This window comes from Ictalurus punctatus, unplaced genomic scaffold, assembly GCF_001660625.3.
Source record: "Ictalurus punctatus breed USDA103 unplaced genomic scaffold, Coco_2.0 Super-Scaffold_100046, whole genome shotgun sequence".
Classification (NCBI taxonomy): domain Eukaryota; kingdom Metazoa; phylum Chordata; class Actinopteri; order Siluriformes; family Ictaluridae; genus Ictalurus; species Ictalurus punctatus.
In genome coordinates, this window is record NW_026521087.1 from 4,986,256 (window position 1) to 5,003,657 (window position 17,402).

At 39.6% G+C, this 17,402-nt stretch overlaps 2 long non-coding RNA genes across 3 annotated transcripts; one reads left to right on the forward strand and one right to left on the reverse strand.

The window, feature by feature from the left end:
• Positions 1–11,084: 11,084 nt before the first annotated feature.
• LOC128630183 (uncharacterized) lies at positions 11,085–15,002 on the reverse strand. Its single transcript, XR_008394553.1, has 3 exons — positions 14,598–15,002; positions 13,765–13,910; positions 11,085–11,624 (listed from the first exon to the last, which is right to left on the reverse strand). It is a non-coding gene; the product is annotated as an uncharacterized LOC128630183 (long non-coding RNA).
• Positions 15,003–15,086: 84 nt separating this feature from the next.
• On the forward strand, positions 15,087–17,135 carry LOC128630196 (uncharacterized). Of its 2 annotated transcripts, none has more exons than XR_008394577.1 (3): positions 15,087–15,241; positions 15,352–15,475; positions 16,673–17,135. It is a non-coding gene; the product is annotated as an uncharacterized LOC128630196 (long non-coding RNA). The 2 variants fall into 2 exon arrangements; XR_008394576.1 differs by lacking the exon at positions 16,673–17,135 and adding an exon at positions 16,098–16,495 and having other exon boundaries at positions 15,099–15,241.
• Positions 17,136–17,402: the final 267 nt, after the last annotated feature.

Below are 17,402 nucleotides of genomic sequence, written 5' to 3' on the forward strand. Positions count from 1 at the left end.
GTTCTAAAATTTGACAGAGGGGCCGGGCCAGGAACAGACGGATGGAGTGTTTGTGTGAACTAATATAAATGACATGTAAAAGCCATTACATGAAAGGATTTGGCCTTTAACAGGTACCAAAGCATGAATATGCAAGGCTCATTGTACCAATTGTTTTTGAAAATGCATCAATCTGATAACACAGTAGAGAAACCCGCGTCCAGTTTCAGAGGGAACAGTGCTGTTGATCTCCCTTTTTTGCCAGTGCATCAAACTCTGGAGTTAGTTTTGTTGTGGCAATTCTCAGGATAGATCCGAGGTGTTGGTCAGTTAACCTGGATCTGTGAGGGGCTTTGTTGATGTTCATGACGCTGAATGTCTGCTCACATACATAGGTCGAGCCAAACCATGTCAGCATCTTCTGTGCCGCCCTCTGGAGGTTTGGAAACGTCTCTTCATTAAGTGAAGCATAAAAGTCATTCAGTTTAAGAGAGTTGAACTTCTCCTTTAAGACGGAGTCAGACTGAAGATCGATCAGTACCAATTGCAGCTCCTGTGGTGCTGTTTCAGGGTCTTGTGACAGGGGACAGGACACCAGCTGAACCGACGGCAGAATTCTCTGTGCAGGTCGCCCAGTGATCTGTATTTCTTCACGTTTCGGGACGCCTCTTTCTCCATGGCTAGTGTGGGGGAATGAAAGAGAGATTTGTTTGAAATTTGACTGGAGAATAAAGTCAGCTTGGATTTGAAGGCTCTAACATTTGTGTACATGTCGTGCCCAAACTGATCTTTCCCCTGTAGCTTGACGTTCAGCTCATTCGTGTGTGTGAAAATATGTCCACAGCAAACGCAAAGTCACAAAGCCAGTTGTTGTCGCTTAGCTCAGGAAATTCGTCGGATTTCCAAAATAACTCCAAAAATGCGATAACTTCCTCTTTTAGCTCCCACACTCGTTGAAACACTTTTCCCAAACTTAACCAGCGGACACGAGAGTGGTAGAGGAGTCCTGGTGATCCGCATCAGTTTCCTCCAGGAACGTAAGAAACTGACGATGCTGAAGTCCCCTTGCTCGTATAAAGTTAACAAGTTTTATGACCGGATTCACGACATGATTAAGCTGCAATATAGACTTACACAGAGATTCCTGATGAATTCAGAGATTCCAGTGAAGGAAAATAACATCCTGCTCAGGGTTTTCCTCCTTCACTTTGTCCTGGATTCTTTTCAACACCCCAACGTTTTTTCCAGTTAAATTTGCGGATCCATCCGTGGTGACATTGGCAAGTTTACTCCAAGGTATCTTCATTCTCTCGATGACAGCAGACACCTGGTTATACAAGTCCTCTCCCCGTCTTTTTCCTTTCAGGGACTCCATGGTCAAAAACTCCTCCGTTATCTCAAAACTGTCGTTAATCCCTCGGATAAAATTAGGAGCTGAGCAGTGTCTTTTATGTCGTTACTTTCATCCAGTGCTCGTGAATATAACTTAAAAGACTCCGCCTTTTTGTTCAATTCGCTGGTGATATCTTCGTCAATTAGTTCCACACGGCGAGTCACAGTCCTGTGTGATGAACTGATTTTTTCAAAATTTAATTTGCTCTCCGGACACAGGAGACCTGCTGTCTCTACCATGCATTCTTTCAAAAACTCGCCTTCGGAGAAAGGCTTGCTAGCTTTTGCTAATTTGAATGCCAGCAAAACACTTTCCTTGGTACTTGACTCCTGAATCGCAGTTTGTCGGTGAAAATTTTTTTGCTGAGTCTGTAAATTATCCATCAACCTCTGAGCCGTAGCCGCCCGTTCTTGCGTTGACTGCTTGCTAGCATAGTTGGCATGCTTCGTGGCAAAGTGACGGCTGATATTGTATTCTTTGAAAACCGCAACAGTTTCTTGGCATATCAGGCATACAACCATTGATCGGACTTCAGTGGAAAAATATTTTGTTGTCCACTCCTTATTAAACACTCGGCACTCACTGTCCACTTTTCTTTTCTTTGGTCCACTCATTTTTACAGAAGGGCTCAAAGGGCAAAGCGAAAAAGTGAAGTAGAGAGTAATACACCACACTGAGGTTTAATCATATAATTTGGACAAGTTCGGATTAAAGCCGGATTAAAAATCCCAACGGGCCGTATATGGCCCTCAGGCCGTAGTTTGCCCATGCCTGGTCTAAACATACATGCATCGACAGCTCCGTGTCAATAACACGATTTCCTACCACAAAAACGTGAGCGACTGCAAGCAAATATGACTCATTTGATCTACAGCTACTGTGCGGCTAGAAAGTTTAACGTTTACAGTTTTCTGTATTTCTCCATACATTTGACCTGAAACCTGATCAGATCTTCATCTAAGTCCTTAAACTAGGTAAAAGAGAACCCGGTTAACAACAGATGCAAAAAAAAAAACAGTAGTTTTTACAGTTATTTATTAAGCAAAAATGATCCAGCGTTAAATATCTTTGTAGGAGAAGGAATGTGAAGTCTAGGAGTACGAGTTCATTTAAATGGGGCTGATTGAAGTCAGGCGTTTCAATCAAGGGAATGGCAATTAGGCCCGCCCATGTTTCAAGGACATTAACTTGGGTCTTCACCATCAAAGTCTGGTCTTCACCTCACAGGTTTATGGAAGTGTGCCTTGCCTCGATCAAAGGACATTCCTGAGGACCTCAGAAAAAGAGAGTTGTCAATGCTCACCGGCTTGGAAAGGATTACAGAGCCATTTCTAAAGAGTTTGGCTTCCACCAATCCACTGTGAGGTAAATGACATACAGATGCAGGAAATTCAGCACCACTGTTACTCTCCCAAGGACTGGGCATCCAGCAAAAAAGATTACTCCAAGGGTGTGGTGAATAATATCACAGTAAGTCATATAGGACCCCAGGGTAACATCTGAGAACCTACAGGCCACTACTTTCCATAAAAGAACACTGCTGCCTGTCTGAAGTTTGCTCACAACCATGTGGAAATGCCAGGAGCCTACTGGAAGAATGTTCTGTGGACAGATGAGTCCAGAATAGAACTTCTTGCTTTAATTGAAAATCATTGTTCGATACAAACCGAAAATAGCATCCCAACATAAGAACTTCATCCCAACCGTGAAGCATGGGGGTGGCAGCATTATGGTTTGGGGCTCCTTTGGGTCCGAACCAGCTGGCGATTATTGATGGACCTATGAATCCTAGATTGTACCAGGAGAATGTCAGGGTATCTGTCTGTGAACTCAAGCTTAACTGTAAGTGGGCCTTGCAGCAGAGACAACAACCTTAAGCACACAAGTACGTCTACAGAGAAATGGTTAAAGCAGAAGAAATTGAACATTTTGGAATGGCCAAGTCAGACCTTAACCCAATAGAAATGTTGTGGAGGACCTAAAAAGAGCAGTTCGTGCAAAGAAGCCTGCCAGCATCGTTGAGTTGAAGCAGGAGGAGTGAGCCAAAATTCCTCAAACCCATTGTGCAGGATTGAGTGAGTCATCGGAAATGTTTGCTTCAAGTTATTGCTGCTCGAAAGTCTCACACCGGTTACTGAAATCAAAAGTTTACATACTTTTTTCAGCAAAGGTGTTTAATGTTGGGTAATTGTGCTCAGTGAATAAATGTGAAAACTATAATGCATTTGTTTAATTGGGTTCTCTTTATCTAGTTTTAGGGCTTGGATGGAAGTTCTGTTCACATTTCAGGTCAAATGAATTTAATTTTATACTTGTTTGCATTCTTTTTTGATTTTGGCTATACAATCATCATATTTTTATCTTTCATATATTTTCTGGATTGTTCTGGTAAAGTCTTTAAATTGCTGCTCCTGAAATCAAAACTGGTGTTTCGAGATGTTTTTGTATCTGTTATGGCCTCCAATACCATAGTTAAAAAAAAATTAAAAAGTCACTTCTGGGGAAAAATGATACAATATTAATGCTTCAGCATGCACCAGACTTGTGTTTGTCCAATTAAATGCTCTCTAGAATGTGTAGGAATGTGGGGGTCTTGAGGCGGGTCTTGCTCAACAGTAGCAGCTCATTAGCATCAATGTTCTTCAGAGCTGGGCGTATCCCAAACACTGTTAGCTGTTGTGTAACACTTCAACATGCCGCCACTCTTATTTCCTGTTTCAAAAAGAAATACGTCGTCATACTGAATCAAATCACAGCTCTCAAAGTTGTTTTGTGGGGACTGTAAAGTAAAAAAAATGAGCGCATTGTTCATCTTCCTTTAAAAGGTGCAATAATTTTATTTATTTATTTATTTTTCACTTGTACAAATAACCTGGGAGATGTGTAGAACATGATAAAAATAATGGATTAAGTTGTGGCCTTAGCAAAAGTGCATCAAGTCACTTAGAAAACCTGTTTAAAAAAAACAGACTTCTGGTCTGGAAAGCTTGTTTGTGTTTGGATGTGCCTCCTGTCAATCATTTTAGAGACACTCTATGGGCAACCATAGATCCTGGGCTGGAGCTTTGTGAACATGAGCGGGAAACATTCAAATGTCAAAGTTACTATTCCATCAGCTCTGCATGACGTGACATCAATTAAATGTGCTAGAGCTCTGCTTCTCTGCACTTCTCCTTACAGTTTAGTCATTATGATGTAGTTCAACGCTACAAAAGGTTTGAGCAAACAGTGCAGCCCTTCCTCAAACTGGGTTGCCTTGCAGAATGTTGTCAAGTTGCCTGGTAACTTGTAGATTAAATATCCATGCAGTTAAAAGGATGTTAAACAGTTTTGTCCCTGTGAGCCTTTACTCTTTCAATTTTGACTCCAGCATGAGCCAGTCTAGTGTTTCTGACAACAGCTGAGTACCAGTTACAAGTAACAATAGTCTTCACAACACTGACACTGCAAATCTGCAGTTTGACCAAGCATGTGGCCTGAACGACTGCGAGTTCAAATCCTGTTTGGTTCCCGAAGATCCATAATCACTAATATCCCTCCAACTATGTGCTAAACGTTCATCACCTGTCAGTTACTTTGAAACAAAAAGTTTCTGCTGAATATATGGTTTGTACAGTATGTAAGATGTACCTTTTTATAAGTCCTGATTCTTTTTTTATTTTAAAGTGCACCTATTATATTTAAAAGTTTCAAAAATCAAAGCGTACGACAAACGGGTTTATTAACCCACAAAAGAAGGAACCGATTCTCAAGAGCTGAAACGAGTCGTTAGTAATTCCAGACTTACTTCCTGTACTAACCAACATAGGTTTGTAATAAAAATCCCTGGATCTGGTCTTCATCGGCTGCTCGGGAACAGACTGAGCTGAAACTCATTATGGTAGTGGGCGTTTCCTTTTCGACACGCTGACAGCGGTAGACCAATCACAACAGACTGGGACACCTGACCAATCAGAACAGCGTATGCTCTCTGAAAGGAGGACTTTAGAGTGAATCTTTTAGAATGAATCATTTAACGAGTCGTTTTTGACGCTGGGTTGAAAAAAGGTAATGTTGCAATTTAAATCATGATGACATTAAACCCTCACCCTATATATATATATATATATATATATATATATATATATATATATATATATATATATATATATATATATATATATAACCTTGGATGCATATAAATCTATTGTACAAGACCTTTTTATAACAAAATTAGGCACGTTTCAAAGCCATAATGGGTGCGGTTTAATTTTCTGTAAGATCAACTCATACAGTAATGATGGCTTGAAGGGAATTGCAGGTTTATATTCACAGGCTCATAAAAAGTATGATGTATTGTTCTTTAATTATTGTAGGGCTGCAACTAACGATTATTTTGATAATTGATTAATCGGACGATTATTTTTTCTGATTAATCTGATTTTTTTTTAACTAAACTTTTTTTTCAATTAGATTTTGTTTATTATAATAAAATAAACCCCCAATACCCTCAGGGTATTTGTGCTTGGACTTTTTTAAAAAAATGCAAAAGGCACATACAGTTTTACTAATATAATCTTTCATTTTTACATTTAAACCTTTCAAATGTTGGTCATTTGTCTACAGTTTGTCCAGTTTTAAGCAGCAAAACTTTAAATAATACCCAAAATATAAATAATCAAAAACAAAGGTAAAAATTTTGTTTTAGTGCATGGGGGATTTCTCCTCCGAACAAATTCACTCATGGAGAGCTGTTTCTTTCTGAAATAAATAAATTTAAAAAACAGCAATTGAGTATGCAAGAAGCAATTTATATGTAAATTAATATTTTCATTGTTTATAATGATAATTGCTGATGGCAACCGTGATTAATATAAGAAATCTAAATAATATATAATTAATATAATTTTTGTTAAATTTCTTTTACACAGACATGCTGTACTTCAGATGTGACAATATAAACCAAAAATATCTCAAATATATAATTCATTCTGTTAATGTATATAACAGTAGAGCCGCAGTAGATGGCATTTGAAACACAGATCAAAGTTAACTGTAGCAGACAGAGAAACGCAGCAAGCTAACAGGCTTGTTTAAAAGGACAGGAACAATTATACACTAACACATAAGCATTCGATGAAAACCACTACAGTGACTACAAAATCTTTTACTGCTGCTGTTATCAGCTGCCTTTACATTCACTGCTTGACTTTGTTCACACCGTGTTTAATTTAACCTGTTTCTGTGGTAGCGCGATTTTAATCCATCAATATGCTGCACGACCTGACGCTCCAGACAAAATACATCTAGTGTCACTGTCCCGAAGTTAGTAAACAAAGCTTTTTACACAATAGCATGGAATTAAACTAGACTATACCATTTCACATCTTCATATAATGTGGATATACTCAGGTTTTTGCTTACCGTGCTGATGTTCCACCTTCGTCCGTGACACCGTGTTTTCGTTTCATGTGCTCGTACATCACTGTGGTACTCCCGCGTCACACAAACTCCACTTTGAAGAACATGCACATTACCATCTTCTTTGCTGCATTTAATGTAAAATGCTCCCACGCCTTAGATGACTTGGGATGCACACTTTTTTTTACCGCCAGGTTATCTGTTTTGCACCTGTGTTTTCATGAAAGCGACATCATACGTAAACGCCACCCGTGACGTCAGCAGACTAATTAATCGATAATGGCATTCATTGCCGAAGGTTTTCATAATTGATTATTATCGATTAGTTGTTGCAGCCGTAAATTATTGTAATCGTAATCACTCAGTACATCGTCTATTTGCAGGTATAGCATGACAAATAATTAACCTTGAAGCGTTCGTCCATCCATCCATCTTCCATACTGCTTATCCTCTTCAGGGTGACGGGGAACCTGGAGCCTATCCCAGGGAGCATCGGGCACAAGGCGGGGTACACCCTGGACAGGGTGCCAATCCATCACAGGGCACAATCACACACATCCATTCATACACTACGGATGCTTTGGACATGCCAATCAGCCTACCATGCATGTGTTTGGACTGGGGGAGGAAACCGGAGTACCCGGAGGAAACCCCCGCAGCAAGGTCCATCGAGGAAAGGAATTCCGTATTATAAGCTGATGTTTTCCGACTTCACTAACCAATTTAAAGATCTAAACATCGATTGGGTGGAAGACTCGAGCAAAGAAATATATCTTTTAATTGTTGATCGAGTTTATAGTAACCCTGTGGCTTTCAGAAATTTGGAGGAAGACCAAAACAAAGAATGTCTCCAAAACTTACAGAATAAAATCCTATCGGAACACCTGAGAGATACAACTTGGTTAGTCGCTGTAAGAAGGCTCCCAGTAAGAGCGGTTGTTAAATGGAGCTGTTTTGTAAAAACCAGTAGATGCCTGATGCCTTTTATCGCTTTAAAGAAACATGGGCTAAATTAAAAATCGTTGGTCTCAATATAGAAATAAATATGAACCCAATTTTCTATGGCATTTTTAAAGAAAATTGTAGCAAGACTCAGCATGACTTCATTTGGTTCATAATATGTTTGACTAAATTTAAACTCTGGAAAACAAGAGCCAGAATGACTATAAATCAAACGTTTATATCCAGTGATGTTGTATTCAAAGACATTCAAAAAGAGCTAAGAAGATTAAAAAGCAGCACATCTTGGTTTAAAGACTCTTCAGTGTGGGACACTTTTTTCGTGTAATTGTACCTTGACTATGTAAGTTTTTTTTTCTTTCTTTCTGAATATGATTTTGTCATATCGGGTGGTAAAGGACTCGGCAAAGGAGGCGCTAAGCGCCATCGCAAGGTGCTTCGCGATAACATCCAGGGGATTACCAAGCCGGCTATTCGCCGTCTGGCTCGCCGTGGTGGTGTAAAGCGTATTTCTGGTCTGATCTATGAAGAGACTCGCGGTGTGCTGAAAGTGTTCCTGGAGAACGTGATCCGCGACGCCGTCACCTACACCGAGCATGCCAAGAGAAAGACCGTGACCGCCATGGATGTGGTGTACGCTCTGAAACGCCAAGGACGCACCCTGTACGGCTTCGGCGGTTAAACGCTCTAACACCGAACGACGCGAACACAACGGCTCTTTTAAGAGCCACCCACATGTCTAGAAAAAGAGCTCTTCCGTGTGTGAAAAAAGTCAAAAACCTTTTTCTTTTGTCACGCATACGGCATCAAACGCTGTACACAAGTAGCATAAGAACTTCTATCTGTATACATAAAAAGAGGCAATCTATTAGTATTTTTTGTAACAAACTATAAATATAACTATTTAATACTGTATGCACAGTACTAAATATTATTATAATGTGTTTGTTTAAAACGAGTTAGAAGACTGTTTTAGTAAAAACTTACTTATATATTTCTCTCTCCCACACCCAACACACACACACACACACACACACACACACACACACACACACACACACATTATATATATATATATATATATATATATATATATATATATATATATATATATATATATATATTCACATTCATTCACTTAGCAGACGCTTTTATCCAAAGCGACTTACAAATGAGAAAGATACAAGCATACAAAGATAGAAAATTTTCTTGTGTGTACTTGCGCTTTCTATGAACATGTATGCACACTTTGATAGATGAACCACTGGTCTAGTGGTGTTTTATACTTGAACAAGCTTTGTTTGCTTGGCTCTAAATCACTAGTTTGACTTCATATGACCCACTGCTCCAAATGTTACAAGAACAATTTCAGCACATGGCCAAAACACAAGGTAAAATAGTTTTTCTCCAGCCAGGATATTAAAGAAGGCTCTATATGCCCTCTCTGTAGCTAGCATTATTGAGTTTTTGTGCAGTGCCTGATGAAACTGCTCTGTCTGGCAAGTCTCTGTAGTGTAATAATCCAAAGACCAAAGAGCCGAAGCTGAGTGCCGCCAAACGGATTGTGCCCGAGTGGTCCAGATACGATAGTGAGATCAAGCAGCTCCTGAAGCAGGTCAAAGGTCAGAAAGAGAGCAGAAAGTCATCTGCCCCACAGACACAGTGTACAGGTGAGCCAGATCTAACATCTCCTCCTTTCATGACCAAAATGCTGTAACTTTGGTATGTATTTAGCTGCACGTTACTTTTCAAAATGTGTCCTCCATGCATCATGGTAACATTGCAGCTATTTTCAGAAGTGTGATTTGTCAGTTTCTACAGGCAGCCGTCGTGATGAACTTTAGCACCTTTTGAGAGGAAAGAGTGACGTTTGCAACTAAAACCCTCTTGTATAGCTCTACAAGTGCACAGAGAGATCCACAAACTGAACCAGGACATATTACACTGGCCTCGAACTCCGCAGAAGAGGAAGAAAAGAGACATTTTAAAAACATTTCAGTTTCCTATTTATGAATCTTGATGGCTGAAGTCTATATTTTAAAGGTACAATAGGTCACATTTTCTATCAGAACATGTAAGACTAATCCTTTTGTAACAGAACTGAAGGTAAAGAAGCCAGAACACCTTGTCTGTAATGAACCAGTAATATTCAAAAGATTCAAACTGTGTATATTTAACCTTTTTTCTTTGTGTTATATGTCAGCTCTGCTGCACATAAAATAATGCCAAGTCTCTTAGGAAGAAAAGGTTAAGGATTGTGTTTTGTTGTCATCTTATGGTCAGTTTTGGAAAATTGCACTGTTGAGTATCTAGGGAAAATGCATCTGCACATTCCTCAGTAATTTCTTACGATAAATTCTTGAATCATTCAACACTATAAGCTCACGAGGAGTTCGTCTGTTGCATCACTGTTAGATGTTTACACAAAAGGGGAGGTTTAAGTGAAATATTAATCAAGTTGTACATGATTTTTGTATCATGTGTAACTTGTTATTCCTCCATTACAGTGAAGAGGAAATGGAAAATCATTACAATATGATTGAACAAATCAGAGAGGATGTCAGAGTGGGGGAATATGTGTAAAAGTAACCCCAACACATGCACAAGCTTTACAATTTATTTATCCACATCATGAATTATTCCTGTGTTTCCATTTGATTTCAAGCCCTTTAAAGTGAAAAAGCCATGCTGTGTTTGTGACACTCCATGCTGATCTGGGTTTTTTTTTCTTCTTCTTTTTAAGCTTGGAAGTGGAAGGATGTGAATTTTCTCAGGAATAAAATGTTTATCATTCATCAGTGGTCGTCTGCTATGTCTGGAGTTATGTTATTGCATCAACGTGTACAGATATTAATCTGCTCTCCCTGATGATAGTGATTCTACCTGTTCCACCTACTCTTTATTATTTACATTTTTGTGCACAAAGGGCTAGCTTCAAGAGCAAGGTATAATCAGTAGTCTGATTTCACAATAAGCTAGAAACCAGAAAACACTTGATAGTGCAGATTTGTGCTTGCTAAAAACTGCTGCTGTACTCATCCTAGGATGTTGACACGAACACATTTGTTTGCCTTTTCCTCTATTACATCTGCATACTGGTAATGATTTGTAATCCCACTATCCAGTGTCAACAGGACCCTTTTGAGTTTGCTTCCTCTCTTAGGTTTCTTCTTCATGATGTCTCGGGGAGTTTTTCACCTCCAGCTTGCTCGATAGGGATCTAAATCTACATCTGTCAGTCCAGATGCTTTGTGACGATGTCTGTAAGTGCTATACAAAATGAAAAGTTCAACTAAAGGAATCCTCCAATAGTGATTTGCATTACAACAGCGAAATCGGAGAATAATGTCACTTTCTTTTTAATTAAATACGTAATATCTTTAATTGTGTATTTACAATGCAGCATTATTTAACTGATAGAAAAATAGTGCAGTCTCCTATACACACACACACACACACACACACACACACACACACAATAGTTTTAGGATAGTTGGTTGCTTGGGAATGAACCCCCACACTCTGATGGTCCCTGAAATAATTACTTTATGTAATACCACTTAGCTCAGCTTGGCAAGTCTGAGAATATTCAACAGCATATGATGCATCTTCATGCCACAGTGGCTTCTGTAGCCACATCTATGGCAGTTAGTGTCAAACAGGTTCAACAGGTTACACTTCTCGCTGGATGCCTGATGGTATATATTCAGATCAGACTGATGTCCTCCTGGATGATCTCAGTTAAAGTTGAATTTAAAGTTGAACAGTCCAGAGCCAAAAGGGTTAAAGCCCTGGAAACTCTCCCAGGCCCCGTGGAAATGGTGATGGCCTTCTCCGTGCTTGCTCTCAGGGTCCATTGGGTCTTCACCCTTGTCAAATGAACTCCTCGTTTCTGCACAAGAACAGAGAAAAGGTGTCAGATATACCAGCATCTTTCGAGACTCGTGTTTTATATTACCAGAGGTGCAAGCAGCTACAGTTTTCCCCCTTTTACATTGATATAGGAGACACCTGAAAACTGCTTTTCTGCTATTTCAAAGTGCTCAAGCCAAACAGGAATAAAATTAGCCAATTCTCAAAGAATGTGGTACATGAACGACACATTCACTTCTACAAGAGGTTAATTATTTATAACCGTCACACCGAACCAGTGATTGATTAATTTTTTTAACCGTTCCATCTGGGGAAAAACAATACCATTACATCCAATCTAATATACTGTTGATCGATGCACCTTGACATTTAGTCTACATGCTGCCCAAAAAAATTAAAGTCTGTCTGGACCTCTGGAAATTCTGCAATGTCAGTATAATAATAAAAGAATAGGATTTGCAGTGACCCACCATTAAATTTTCTTTTCAGTATTGTAGGCTATACTTTTTAATTACTAAAATGAAAGGAAAATTCATTTTACAGACATACAAACAAGAAAGTGTTAATCAACAGTCAATATATTTTATTAAGGTCAGAATCAGCCAGCCGTCCATTGTCTGTACCCCTTATCCTACACAGGGTCGCGGGGAGCCTAGAGTCTGGGCTGGGATGCCAAACCAACGCAGTGCGCAATTGCACACACACACACCCATTCACACACTACGGACAATTTAGAGATGCCAATCAGGTTACAACACATTTCTCTGGACTGGGGGACCCGGAGTATCCAGAGGAAACCCCCAAAGCACGAGGAGAACATGCAAACTCTGTGCACACAGGGCAGAGGCGAGAATCGAACCCCTAACCCTTGAGGTGTGAGGCAATATCACATGGTGCATGCAGTATCACATGGTCTAAATGTTTTACATATTTTCAAGATTCAGCACAAAATGTTAATATGCTTATGCAAGTGCTTGCAATTAGAGTTCATAATTGTTCTAAAAATACTAACAATACATGCAGGCCTGACATACACTTATGTTAATTTTGTAATAACTGTATAAAGTAAACTTATACTGTATGTGTCGCGACAGACCGACAGCCGGCGCACAAGGAACTAAAATCGCGACTGCCGCGCTGGCGCTGAAGAGACAGCCCCGCTTCAATGTTTTGGACAGTCGGAAAGCACGTGGAGGTGGGGCGGAGCCGCAGACACACCCTCTGGTGATGAATGGCGCGCCGCACGTGAAAATTCCACCATCCAGCAGACGAAGGGAGAGTATAAAAGGCCGCTTTTCCGCTCGAAAGGAGAGAATTCTCTCACATGAAGTGTGCCTGGATTACTGCCAGTTATCAGTATTGTTTGTATTGTTTGTATTGTTTGTATTGTTTGTATTGTTTGTATTGTTTGTATTGTTTGTATTGTTTGTATTGTTTGTATTCTTTCAGACGACCCGGACCCGAGCGAATTCTCCGCTCCCTAGCTACAAACGCGGCGTTGCCTGACGTCTGAGAAGAGCCCCTGTTTCACCGGAAAGCCCCGGAGCGACTCTGGCAACCCCGCAATACACTGACCTCTCACCACACGCTGTCACGCCCACACGCGAGCACACACACACACACACACACACACACACACACACACTCCAGAACGTTATAAATAAAAATAAAAATAAATCTCACTTGTTAACGTTACGACGGCCTCCCGTGTGTCTGTCTCCACCCACCGCTGGGTAATTTCCCTATATATGATATCATAATATTTCTGCAGATTACAGTTAAATATCAGTTCAACCAATACAATTAACCGTTTATGCTGCAAGCATGGTTCCGATCCGTCCTTTCCAACAAAATGCATGTTTATTTCTCTTTGACTGTTAGTTATTTTGGCAGATCTGTATTAGCAAAAAAATCAAAAACATATCACAGACTGTGTTCAACATCCCCACTAATCACCAAGTCACAACCATAATTTCTGTTAATTTGATCTGAATTCCAATCTGATTCATCCTTCTTTATCTGCAGCTGTACTTACATACTTATATACTGTATTCCTCATCTATGTAAAACTATTCAAGCATGGGACACAAAAACCAACATCAAAAAACGGCTTAGCTTGGTATTTTTATATTAGCAGACAAAACTGATTGAGGGTTTACCTGGCTCAGTGAGCACTTCCTTGGCCTGTGGGATGTCTATGAACTTCTTCTCAGCCTTGTTCTTCTCTTCAGGATCCTGGACGTTGTCTGGGTGTCACTGCTGTGAGAACTTCCTGTAGGCTTTAATGAGCTTCTTCTGGGCTATCCTAGTGGTCACACAAGCCCAGCCGTTTAGAACACATTAAAACATGACACACTTCAATATCAACCTAAGAAGCCAAAGGGTAGGTGACAGTCATTCTCGCTGTACTCCTTAGCACTTTCAAAGTCCTTAATGGCTGCATAGATGTGATGAACTCTGATTCAGGGGATCAGTCCCAGCTCTAATTTAGTCTAGGCCATCTACGGCAGTTAATTCAGCTAATAAAGACTCGTATGAAGCTGTGCTTGATTAGGGATGATTAGAAACTAGACTCTTTATGGGGAGGGAGCTCAGGGGGAAATCTACAGATAGCAATTTTACTGGCACCAATATTAGCATGTTGTCAAACTTGATTGTGGGCAATACAAGAAACCAAAGTGAAAAATGACCAACAGGTCAATGAAAGAAGTCTAAACTAAAAAAGTAAACTCAAAATTTTCACTACAAAATGAATCCTGGATGCCACCTGTTAATTATAAAGATCAATATGCAAGTTGTTCATGGTGGATTTTTCCTTTAATGACTTAATTTTCCTTTAATGACTTAATTTTCCTTTAATGACAAGTCAAAGAGTTACAGTAGGCTCCCTCTCTGAAGTCTTGCCTGTGACAAATCACCTGTTACCACCAACTCTTTTCAACATGATGCATGTCAATCTTCTTTTCATGTCTTATCATGGAGTAAAACTCACCGATGTGAAATCAGGTTTAACTCGATGTCACGTATCGTGACGGAGCGGAGATAGGACGGATGCAATTGCAGTATGAACAGTTGTTTATTTTAAAAGAGAGACAGGCAGACAAATCCAAAACATAATCCAAAACAGGCGAAGGTCAGGCGATCGGCAAACAGGCATACACAGGGTTAAACATGAATCAAGGTCGTGTCACGGAAAACAGGGTCGATAAACTAAACGAGAAACATGAACTATGACGAGGAACTGGGAGCGGATAATCCAGCGTGAACGAACTCTAAACATGGACCGTGACTATGACTACTAAACAAACCAATCTAACTCTAGGATAATCTTCCACGTTGTGTGCTGGGAGGCGCGCGGTATATATGTGGACATGATCAGCGTCTAAACTGATAAGCCTCTAAACTTGCTGAGGGCAAAATACAGACACACGTGAAATCCCAGCCAATGACAGAACAGGGAGGAGACGTGACAGAAACATAAACAAAACACACGTGTCCAGATGTCACTACTGTCAACAATGGAAAAGCAGGTGCTCGCGCATTCGCGCTTAGAGCACGCTGCTTCAAGGGGAAATCATGACACTCGATGACTTTGCTTAGATCCGGTAAAGCGGATTTAGACTTGTCCGTGGCCAGGTAGACGGGGCTCTTCTGTAGAAGGCCAAGTATTTTTTCGGGTCACCGTCTACACACGGATGTCAGAAAGTGGTCGGTTAAGATTCAGACAGAATATTTTTTTTTTGCAGAAATAAAGAAATGATTGCTGGTGACTTTCTGAGAAAAGCTCACCGACTCACCAACAGCTGCGTGGAAATGGGAAAGTGCGTCGGCCAGCTGTCCGGCAGCCAGGAGCTTCTTCCCCATCTCCAGGTGCTTCTCGACACTGTTCTCACTGCTGCATAGCACTCCTTTAATCAAAAGTAAACTCAGGCCAGGATATAGTAAAGTAAAAATATAGTGACAAATGGTTGGGTAGAATAATACCATTGCATTTCACTATGCTTGCAATTATTATTATTATTATTATTATTATTATTATTATTATTATTATTATTATTATTATTGATAAAAGACATGGACACTAATTTTCCTGTGTCATTTTTTAAATACAAAGCACACATCATTATCTTGGACTTTATCATAATCATCAGCACAGAGAGGTCTCATTATCAAGTCACATCTCTTTAGAGTCTATAGAAAAGCTTGGCTTTGTATGTAGAGTACTACTTAGTGCACTAGAAGAAACTTGTGAGATTCATTCCTTAAGACTAGTGAGGCCTAATGAAAAGTATTTCTGTAGAATCTGTACAGCTGTGTGACAGTTCAGTTTCCACACTATCTATCCAGTATATGAAGTCAGTACCTTCTTACCTTCGTATCGAAGATCCAACAGCACAAGCACAAAGGGCACATAATTTACTAGTTTGTATGCGACTGGTGTTATAGTTACCATGATATAATGTGTTTTTTTTTTTTTTTTTTGTAAACTCAGGTGTAGGAATATGAAGGCTTGGCTACAATGATGTTTAATGAAGATAACCACAGCGCAGGACATGGTTTCCTCACATGCATATGATAAAATCAGCTGCTGATTTGGTCTTTTTAATGTGTTCTCACTGAACATGAGACTAGTTAAGCAATGAAGGCAATACATCCCAGACCATAATATTTTCTGGACACGGCTTGGACACACTTTATTTGAACTTCCAATACACCAGGCACAAGAACGGTTTCTTTCCAGAGGCCTTCATTCATGGCCCTTAAAGAGTATTCTTAATCTTCAATACAATGTCACTGTGACCTGTGATATACATATCAGTTATTGTATAAACGATTACAATTATTTATTATACATATTTTTTGCATTTAGCAATTTCATTCTTTACATATAAGTCATATATTACAAGGAACAACTCCAATTTATTGTTGTTATTGTTGTTTTGTTGTGTTTATCTAGGCTAGTTAATATTAACTATGTAAACACAACAAAACAACAACAACAACCATAAATTGGTTATAGATATTGCGATAAATTAGGTCACAATACACTTTTCTATGATGTTGTAGGTAAGGTGATATCCATCCATCCATCTTCAATACTACTTATCCTTCAGGGTCACGGGGAACCTGGCGCCTATCCCAGGGAGCATCGGGCACAAGTATATCCTGGACAGGCCAATCCATTACGGCACAATCACATACACACTCGCACACCCATTCATACACTACGGACACTTTTAGACATGCCAATCAGCCTACCATGCATGTCTTTGGACTGGGGGAGGAAACCGGAGTACCCGGAGGAAACCCCCACAGCACGGGGAGAACATGAAAACTCCGCACACACAGGGCCTCAGTGGGAATCGAGCCCCCGACCCTGGAGTGAGGCGAATGTGCTAACCACTAAGCCACCATCCACCTGGTATTGTGATATCTTTTTTTTAGTAATTACAAAATAAATTGAATTGAATGAAAGCAGCTAATTATATGTAAATTTGCTGATGTTTTTAAAAGCCTAATCTTTCAAATATCTCCCTCCTTTTTAAAAAAAACTAATTTTCAGTGTTAGAATTTAGTTTTTGTAGGAATGAAATAAATAAAATATCTAACTCAGTTGAACAGTTCTTACTTGTTACTACTGGTACTACTTGTATTGTTCTCTGCTAGATATATATCGCTTTGCTTGTATTTTTCTCATTTGTTAGTCGCTTTAGATAAAAGCATCCGCTAAGTGAATAAATGTAATGCACTTTAAATCTATTCATTTATTTTACATCCCCACCCCCCATCTGTTTAC